Raw genomic sequence first — 10,777 nt, forward strand, 5'->3', positions numbered from 1 at the left:
AGGAGGTTATGAGCTATGGATGTTGAGAACCAAATTCAGGCCCTTTAAAGAGCAGCAAGCTCCCCTAACCATTAAGCCATCTCTGTGCTCCCCTAAGTATTTATGTTTTTTAACTTTAAATTGTGGGGTGGTGGGGCTCAGCATATGCAAATCTGAGTGCAGGTGCCCCTGGAAGCCAGAAGAAGATGTCAGATCTCCTGGAGCTGTACTTGTAAATAGTTGTAAGCTCCCTGACATTGGTGCTGGGAAACAAACTTGGATCCTCTTGGAAGAGCAGTGCATGTTCTTTTCTTTTCTCTTCTTTTCTTTGCTCTCTTTCTTTCTTTTGTTTGTTTGTTGTTTGCTTGTTTGTTTTTCAAGACAGGTTTTTCTGTGTAGCCCTGGATGTCCTAGAACTCACTTTTTAGATGAGGCTGGCGTTGGATTCAGAGAACCACGTGCCTCTGCCTCCTAAAGGCTGGAATTAAAAGTGTGTACCACCACTGCCTGACTATATGCTCTTAAATGCTAAACCACCCTCCAGCTTCCAAATTTCAATAGAATTTATATTCTATGGTAAAATGTTTATTGAACAAAAGAAAGAAAAAAGATTCCGTTAAAAGAATTTAGGCAGGGAAGGCCCTGAATCCTAAGAACGGTCATGAAAGAAACTGTTCTCAAAAGGCCTTCTGTGGAGACGGAGACAGACTGGCCATGGGTTGCCTGAGACAAGGTAGCATAGAAGCCATCCAGTCCTAGATGCCAACCTGCCCCAATACTGGTACACCTTGCATGTCCTCAAGGTGGGCATGCAGCCCCCCTTTTCTCAGGCATCTTCATATAGATCTCAGGATCCCTCTTTGCTTTATCCAAGACAAGTGTATTTAGAATTTATGCATGGTTGATCTTACAATAGCACCTTTCCAGCTAACAGCTCCTGGCTTTGCTGGCGTGCAGCCCTGTGAGAGAAGCCACCTAGAGCTCACTTGACTGATTTCCCAAGTACATTTTGAACTGGTTCCTCCACTGTTTAGTGTTTCATGCAAAACATTCTATTCCTGTTATTATAAACAAATGTTTAATACACAAGATCAGAGATTTTTTTTTTAACCAAAGACCAACAATTTGATCTTGTGAAGGTTCTTACTATCTTCATATAGTCTCTTTGCTCTGTGAGACTTTGTATATACAATCAAGACATACTGTATCAGTGAAGCTGAAAAAAAAATAAAACACCCAGAAATCAAAGAATGTACTCTATTATTAGCATGATAATTTTTTAAATCGAGAAAGAAACCGTATATAGACAATAAATATGTCATAGGAGATCAAAGGGAAAGCAAAACTTCCCACCCACCTGTCCATCCAAAGGTGACAGATTTCCAGACTTGGATAGAAGGGGGAGAGAGAGAGAGAGAGAGAGAGAGAGAGAGAGAGAGAGAGAGAGAGAGAGAGAGGTAATAGGGTCACTGATAAAAAGGAGCTCTGGGGTCTGCTCCAGGCAAAGGAGGCAGCATGGAGAGCATCCAGGAACAGGAGGAGCTCAGAGGAGCAAATTCTGGGGGCCTGCCATATAGTCTGCTGGTGTACTGCGCCCTGCCCCCGCCCCCCTTAGGTTTCATCTGTACTGCTCCATGCGCCCCCCACCCCAGTTAGGCTTCACCTGCCCTAGCGTATTTGCAGAAGCAACAGAGTAACACTTGGTATCCAAGGGCACCAGTTACCCAGAAGAGCCTGGTGCCCAGAAGTGAGCAAAGTGTCAGAAGTGACCTTGATGGAGAGGTGACTGAAGGCATGAGGACCTGGCAGCCCGGACAGCTAAAGTTCCAGATCACGTGTCTCTCTCCTAGTGTCAGCACTATAGAAATCCCTGGGGGTGTAGATGTCACCCATTGGAAAGCAGGAGAGGAAAGGCAAGGTGGATACTTGACAGAATAAGATCTCTAAGTGAAATTAAGTTGCCTTTCACAGAACCAATATTTTTTCCCTGTTGGTAATGTTTTCTTGTTTATAAAAGGCAATATACTGAAGACAGGGCAGAATTTTAAAATTCTATACTGTTCCTCATTCCATCCAGCACATTTAATTAAGAAGATAATAAGTAAGAGAGAGAGAGAGAGAGAGAGAGGGAGGGAGGGAGGGAGAGGGAGGGAGGGAAAGAAAACATTAGGAGAGGAGAGGGGTCAGGCTGCTTTCTCTATGAGTCTCCAGCCTATACATTTCTATTAAACAAGCAAAGTACGTAAGTACAACTGCAAGTTGCTGTTTTGATGTAACAATAATACAGTGCCTCAAACCTAACAGGTGTTCAGCGTATTTGCTGAATAAATGTACAGGAAAATACATTATGTCATCTTCTAGCCTAGTGGTTTTCAAGTTTCCTTATCTGAAATGGGCATGGCGGAACACTTCTGTAATTTCAGCACTCCAGAGATAAAGGTTAGAGGGTCAAGAGTTCAGGGTCATCCTCAGCTACAGAATGAGTTCCAGGCCAGCCTGGGGTATATGTGACCCTGTCTCAATGAACACGCAAGCAAAATCTTGGTAGCAATGGAGCAACCGGAGCCCACCAAAATCTCAGTACAGAGCAATGAACTAGGCATGTAGCATTTCATCATAAAGACCAGGAGTAATTGAATTAGCAGAAATACCCTTTCCTATACCCTGTGTCCACCTTGAAGCATCATACTTTACTCAATTTCTCACTGGTGTTCTGTCAAATGTTCCTTTAAAAAAACTTTAAAAAAAGTTTTACTTATTTTTATTTTATGTGCCTGTATATGCAAATGTCTGCCACGTATGTCTGCTGTCCATGGAAGTCAGGAGAGGACATCAAATCCCTAGAATTGGAGTTATATATGGTGTGAGCCACCATGTGTGTACCAAGAACCAAGCCCAGGTCCTGTGCAAGAGCAGCAACTACTCTTAACCCCTGAGCCACCTGTCCAGCCCCATCCTCACACATTCTGAGACTTTGTTTAGGCATGAAGTCAAGTGAAATGTGAGCTGTTATATCTTTTGGGTGGATTGAAATTTTGTCATTAAACTATGCCCCCTTGTTTATTGGCATCAGTGAATGTCTTACAGCCCATTCCCATTGAGCTGGGAGAATGGGCCCAGCTTTTCTTTGGCTTGGTGGATCTTGTTTTTCTCTTGACTCAGCCATTCTGTATTTCAGGTAAGTTCTCCGTAAACCGCCAGGTTCTTCCTGAAGAACATCGAAGTTGATGCTTCTTCTAGATAATGACATTGGAAGCATTTCTACTTTTCAGAACCACATACTTTTTTGTCCTCATTTTGAGACACTTCAGAGAATGTTATGGAGGATATAATGACACATGGTTTACATCTTCATTTCTTCTGTCATGCTTTCTTTTGTTGTTATTGTTGTTGTTGTTGTTTTGAGACAAGATCTTACTGTGTAGCTGACTGTAACTATGACTGGATGTCCTGGAGTTTACTGTGTATCCTACATTGGCCTTGAACTCACAGAGATCTGCCTACTTCTGCCTTCCGAATGCTAGGATTACAGGCATGAGCCACCACACCTGAACTCATCTCATGCTTTCTATGTGTCCGGGAAGGGATGTTGTTGAAACTCCTACTTACCATGGCTATCTTATATAAACCACTGTTCCTGGAATCAAATATAATAACTGTAATATTATTAATTACTTTAATGTATACTGCTTTGCCTCAGGACCATGATGTCATTTTATACTCTGCTGCATCATATTATATATCAAATATTAAGAAACTGAGGCATATGGTTGTGTGGCTTGGTGTACTTGTGGGACTCCTAACAGTGGGAGTGTCTCTGATTCTTCTGCCTGCTTTTGGGACCCTTTTATTCCTACTGAGTTGCCTCATCCAGCCTTTATATGAAGGAATGTGCCTAGTCTTGTTGTAACTTGATATGCCATGTTTGGTTGATACCCCTGGGAGGCCTTGCCCCTTTCTGAAAGGAAATTGAGGAGATCTGGGGATCTATGAGAGACGGGAGGTACTTGGGAGAGACTGGGAGAAAAGCCGGAGGGGAAACTTCAGTCAGGATGTAATAAGAGGAAGGAAGGAGGCAAGGAAAGAAGCAAGGGAGGAAGAGAACTGTCAAATAATTGGTTATTTATTATGGCCACTAGAGGGCCACAAAATATGCCATAGAGATGCAACTGTTCTCAAAATAGTTTTTTAGGTTTTCCATTTTTACTAAAATCTAAAAATATCACACAAATATTAAGCATACATTAGGACATACATGTACAACCTCCAAAGAACAAACAAAAGAGTTAAGTCACAATACAAATTGGGGCTGAGAAACAGCTCAAAGGGTAAAGGCATTTGCCTTGTATGCCGGACAACCCACCACAAAGTTGTCCTCAGACTTCCACGTGTATGCCATGTTCCCCAGCACACACATGTACACACATACTATCATTATCATAGTTAAAAGAATGTAAGTCTCAAGTATATGCCCCATAAACAACACACTTAAAATGCAAAGGTATAAATAGCTTTAAAATGAAAAAAAAAAAAAAACCAGACAAAGTTGTAACAGAAATTTAAAAACTAGTATCATGGATAAAGAAGATTATTCCATAAAGAAGAAGCTGACTCAAGAGACTATAACAATCACACATTATGCATCTAAATGCAGACCCCCATGGTGTGTGAAGACAAGGCTGGGGCTGCATAACATCTTAGTTAGTAGAGTGGCTACCATGTATGAGCCCTGAGTTCCATCTCCAGCACTGAATGGGAGCAGGAGTTTGTAACCCAGCAGCCAGGAGCATCAGAAATTCAAGATTATCCTCATGTACATAATTATATATTGAGTCTGATTCCATCCTGGGTCACATGAGATCCTATCTTATCTCCCTTTATATATAGAGAGAAATAGATTTTGTGTGTACGTATGTGTGTGATAACTAAAAACTAATATATTTTTTAAGAATAAATAAACAAATCCATCACTAGAGATTTTAAAATATCTGCCCTGGTTTCTACGGTCTTAGTACTTTTCTATTGCTGTGATGAGATACCATAACCAAGGCAACTTATGAGGGAAATAAGTTTACTGGGGAGTTTACAGTTTCAGAGAGTGAGTCCACTACCATCATGGTGGGGAGCATGGCAGCAGGCAGGCATGGCTCTGGAGCAGAAGCTGAGATCCTGTGTCCTTATCTGCAGGTAGGAATCAGAGAGAGAGAGAGAGAGAGAGAGAGAGAGAGAGAGAGAGAGAGAGAGAGAGAGAGAGAGCTAACTAAGAATGGTGTGGGCTTTTGAAATGTCAAAGTCTATCCCCAGTGACACATCTCCTCCAACAAGACCACAGTTCTCCATCCTCCCCAAAGAGTTCCACCAACTGGGGATCCATTATTCAAATATTTAAGCTTATGGGGGGCCATTTTCAATCAAACTACCATATTCCACTCCCAGGTCTTCATAGACTTTTGGCCATATAGTACTGCAAAATGTATTTAGTTCAATTTCAAAAGTCCTCATCATCTTTCCCAGTCTCAACACAATTTTAAAGATCAAAGTTCAAAGTCTTTTCTGAGACTTAAGGCAATCTCTTAATTGTAACCCCCTGGAATATCAAAAAGAAAATTACATACTTCCAACATACAATGACACAGAGTATACATTATAGTTCCAAAAGGGAGGTATAGGGGCAAGAGTGAGCAAATTCTGGATCAAAGCAAGAATGAAACCCAGCAGGGCAAACTCCAAATCCTGTAGTTCCACTTCTGATGTTGAAGGGCTTTGATGGCTCTGCCTTTCCAGTTTTGCTGATTGTAACAAATTTCTCTCTTTTGGGCTGGTTCTACTCTCTGTCTGTAGCCCTCTTTAGAAGACGTCCCACAGCTTTGGCCCTTCCAGCATCTTGGAGTCTCAACACAATGCAGGCTTCACTTTCATAGAGTTTGAGGCCAGCCTTAGCTGAACAGTGAGTTCCTAGCCAGCCTGTAAAACAAACAACCCAAAATGCATAAACAAAACCAAAGACAACAGAGATAATCAGGACAAAGAAAAACTAACCTTCAAGATCACTTGAGTTGATTAATATTCAGAAAGATCACAAAGGAGGATGCTGAAGGACAATAAAAAGCATTTTAAAAGCAGCTCCTGCCAATCAAACAACATATGCAGGAAGGACAATTCTACAAGATGACTTTTGAAGCTTGCTGGGTAAGAAGCAGCCAACGTGGCTATGTTGCAGTGTTGCTGTGTGGCCCTGTGGCCATGTGACAGTGTGACAGTGCAACCCTGTGGCCTGTGGCAGTGTTGCTGTGTGGCCCTGTGGCCATGTGACAGTGTGACCCTATGGCCATGTGGCAGTATGGCCATGTGGCTGTGTGGCCCTGTGGCCATGTGGCTGTATGGCTGTGCAGTAATGTGGCTGTGTGGCCATGTGACAGTGTGACCATGTGGCCGTGTGACAGTGTGACCCTGTGGCCATGTGGCAATATGGCTATGTGGCCCTGTGGCTGTGTGGTCCTGTGGCTGTGTGGCCCTGTAGCTGTGTGGCCATGTGGCTGTGTGGCTGTGTGACCCTGTGGCTGTGTGACAGTGTGACCCTGTGGCTGTGTGACAATGTGACCCTGTGGCTGTGTGACCCTGTGGCTGTGTGTCTGTGTGACCCTGTGGCTGTGTGGCAGGGTGGCCCTGTGGCTGTGTGGCCCTGTGGCAGTGTGACAGTGTGGCCCTGTGGCAGTGTGACCCTGTAGCCATGTGGCAGTGTGGCTCTGTGGCCCTGTAGCAGTGTGGCTATGTGACCCTGTGACAGTATGACCATGTGACCATGTAGCCATGTGGCCCTGTGACAGTGTGACTATATGGCCATGTGGCCGTGTGACAGTGTGGCAGTGTATAATAAACTGAACTTGTGGCTCAAGGCATTGCCATAAAGAAAACCCCAGGCCTAGATATATCCCTCAGGAATTCTACCACGCATTTTTATGAGTAAGTAATCATAAGTTCTATAGAAGTCTTTCTAAATGTCCAAAGAAGGTGGACCATGTAAAATACTGTGCTCTAAACTAAGAAAATGGTTGATTCTGAATCAAGTATGAATAACCATGTCCCAAGAACATAGATTAGCCTGAATGATTTATTTGACCATAGAAAGGGTTACATGATACATAACTTTGTTTTTCTTTCCTGACAAGAAGTGTGTGTGTGTGTGTGTGTGTGTGTGTGTGTGTGTTGCATATTGAGGTCACAGGTCAATTGTTCACTACTTTATAATGTGAAGATCTCTCAGTGCATCTGGCGCTCACCACTAGGCTGGGCTGGCTTGCCAGCAAGCCCCAGAGATCTTCCTGTTTCTCCTTCCCAGCACTGAGATTTTTCTTTTAAAGCAAGCCTGGCTTTTTACTTGATGCTGGAGATCTGAACAGTTCTTTATGTTTGTTTTGAGCAAGCACTGATGTATCCCTACAGGCCTGCTAAATGAATTTCTATCCTCATAAAAAAAAAAAAAGAAGTCGTGAATACATCGTAAATGAATTTCTATTCTCACAAAAGTAATGAATATATAGATTTAAAAAAAATGTGTAGGAAGCTGGTTAGTGGTGGTGTACACCTTTAATCCCAGCACTCTGAAGGCAGAGATAGGCAAATATCTGAGTTTGAGGCCAGCCTGGTCTACAGAATGAGTTCCAGGACAGCCAGGGCTACACAGAGAAACCCTGTCTCAAAACAAACAAACAAAAAGCAACCATGCATAGGAAGCATCATCAGGTAAGGTAGCAGGGCCATCTACAGAATGTAAGAGTTGTCTTCAGCAGCTGTTTAGCTTTATAATTACTGTCATTTAGAGGTGTGTCAAGCTTCAGGACACATTCTCAGAATTTTATCTAGGAGTCTTGGGAATGTGAGGTGAGATACAAAGGGTGATGGCAAGTGGCTCCTAAGAGGAACTAAAAATAGCTCAAGATGGTTTTGGCTCTTGACCTACACCTTTCATCTCTCCACAGCCACACCTTACATAGCTAATGCAAAGTGAACATGGGACCTTTAGGGCAGATGCATCACTTCAGAGAACATCATCCAGGACTAAGTCCCAACTTAGTCTCTGAAGCCAGCCTCACACCTGATATCAGAAACTAGACATAGATTCTTAGAGAGAGGAAGATCACATGTGTGCAAGCATTCTTAACAGCACCCTGAGTAAAAAGTACATTAATATTACATTTCATGGTCAATTGGGGATTAATGCCAGAATTCAAGTTTTATTTTAACATTAGAAAATTAATCAGTTTAACTAATCATACTAACAAATTGAAGAAAAAATTACAAAAGTCATGTGAAAAGCCTTTGACAAGTCCAGTATTTGTTGTAAACTTTTTGCTAAATTTATTTATTTGTGTATATATGTGTACGTGTGTGTATGTATGTGTGTATATGTGTATATATGTGTATATGTGTGTATGCATGTGTATATGTATTCATGTGCATGTATACATGTATGTGTGTGTATATATGTATATATATGTATGTGTATGTATGTACGTGTGTGTGTGTGTGTGTATGTGTATGTACTCATACTCACCTACTTGTGTCACATCACAAGTGTGGTGGTCAAAGGAGGACAACTTCCAAGAATTGGTTGGTTCTCTCCTGTCACCAAGTGAAGCCCAGAGACTGAACTCAGGATGTCAAGCTTGCAGCAAGTACCTTTACCTGTTGAGCCCCCAGTATCTTTTATAATTCAAATATAAAACATTCTTATCGAACTAGAAATAAAATGGGAATCCCTCAGCTAGATTAAGGGTATTTGTGAAAAAACTGATAGCTAACATCGCACTTACTCAATGACTTCATCCAAAACCTGGAACAAATGCCCTTTCTTCTTCTTCTTCTTCTTCTTCTTCTTCTTCTTCTTCTTCTTCTTCTTCTTCTTCTTCTTCTCTCTCTCTCTCTCTCTCTCTCTCTCTCTCTCTCTCTCTCTTTTAAAGATTAACAAGTTTACTTATACATGTGAATACACTGTTGGTGTCTTCAGACACACTAGAAGAGGATATGTATCCCATTACAAATGGTGGTGAACTACCATGTGGTTGCTGGGAATTGAACTCAGGACCTCTGGAAGAACAATCAGTGCTCTTAACTGCTGAGCCATTGTATCTCTGCACTTCTAGCCAAACCAACGGGATAAAACAAAACAAAACAAAAGACACCTAAATTAGAAGGGTAAAAAAAATATTAGGTAACTAAAAGAACAAAAAACCTCTTCCTGCTGTGTGTTTTTGTTTTCTTTTGTTAGAAATTGATAGGCTGATAGAAAAAGGAAAGACCACCTTTGAAAATAAAGAATTAAGTCAGAGAACTAACAAACCCACCCTGCTTGCAAGTCACTCTGAAGCCACAGCACTCAACACAGCATGGCATCAAAAATGGAGCCACAGGTCCATAAAGAGTAAGATTATAAGCACACGTACACACATTGGATTCGACTAAGGGTCAAACTAATTCACTGGACAGGAGATGAAACCTTCCAGAGATCACAGAGCTCTGGCTACCTATATCTAAGCAAACAAGTTTGCTCTGTATTTTACACCATATAAAACTTAACTTATAATGAAACATAGACAAATATAAAACCCAAAATATAAAGCTTTTGGAAGAAAATGTGGATGGCTTTCATGATCTTGGGTTATCGAGGTTGCAAGTTTCACATCCTGAAGGCCAACACCGAAGGACAGTCGCCAGGTACTGGCAAGACCCAGGCAGTTGAAGCCTTCACTCAGTGATCCTGGAAACGTAACAGGCAGATTGGAAAGCTATTTGATAGTCACTGCTGAAGCTGAGGATTGTGAACGCCACAGAAAACACTCAGATTAAAAACGATGTGTTTATCTAGAGCTGCATGCAGAAATCATCAGGGGATAAAGCCAGCTGGATCGGGACAGGCTGATCCAGGACAGGCTAAGTCCATAGTATTTATTCTGAGGGAATGGAGACCGCGAGGGAGCGATGGACAGCGTTCAGAAGCCACAGCTGCTGGGTCACTCGCCAAGCCCAGCGAGAGAGAAACCATTTGATTGCTTAATACAGAGTTGGGATACTTTAAGTTAGTGGTTCTTAACCTTCCTAATGCTGTGACCTTTTAATACAGTTTCTCGTGTTGTGGTGGCCCCCCTCCCCCAACCATAAAATTATTTTCACAGCTACTTCATAATTGTAATTTTGCTACTGTTATGAATCATAATACAAATATTTTGGGGGATAGAGGGCTGCCAAATGGGTCACAGCCCACAGGTTGAGAACCACTGCTTTAAGTCTCCTACCCCCAACAGTTTCCTTTCCTTCCTAAGGCCATTTCTGCCATTCAGGGACTCCTGATAGTTCCACAATGGGAGGTACACAGGCTGTAAATACCTCTGAGCAGGGGTGTGAGGTCTCAGTACTTGCGAAGGCTAGGCTGGCCCCTGCCATCTCTGCTCTCCTGGATACTGGATGAGGCAGGGCACAGCGGGAATCCAAGGTAGACATCACCGTTCCGACCGTTCCGCCCCCTTCCTAGAGCAAGGATTTTCCTGTTGCTAATGGCAACATCCATGTCCCAGTGCTCAGAAACTCCAGTTCCCGGGGAGCCCTAAAGAATACTTGTAGGGGCAGCAGTGGAGAGGTGACGCACCTGACAGGAGCCCGAGGGGAGTCTGGGAAACGGGTTGTGACTAGAATTGTGTTTTAAATCCCATTGCCCCCTTCTTAACCTGCAACCCCAGCCGTGCTCCCTCACCCTCTGGATGGTTAGACCCGATGAAGCAGGAAAGTGGCAATTTTGGGTGTG

General features: G+C 42.6%; 1 long non-coding RNA gene across 1 annotated transcript; it reads right to left on the minus strand.

Annotated features, from left to right (window-relative positions):
• Window positions 1–4,084: 4,084 nt before the first annotated feature.
• Window positions 4,085–8,897, minus strand: LOC116069235. The gene is made up of 3 exons (XR_004109926.1): window positions 8,534–8,897; window positions 6,019–6,070; window positions 4,085–5,943 (listed from the first exon to the last, which is right to left on the minus strand). It is a non-coding gene; the product is annotated as an uncharacterized LOC116069235 (long non-coding RNA).
• Window positions 8,898–10,777: the final 1,880 nt, after the last annotated feature.

The sequence above is a fragment of the Mastomys coucha genome, unplaced genomic scaffold (genome assembly GCF_008632895.1).
Source record: "Mastomys coucha isolate ucsf_1 unplaced genomic scaffold, UCSF_Mcou_1 pScaffold22, whole genome shotgun sequence".
In the NCBI taxonomy this organism is placed as follows: Eukaryota; Metazoa; Chordata; class Mammalia; order Rodentia; family Muridae; genus Mastomys; species Mastomys coucha.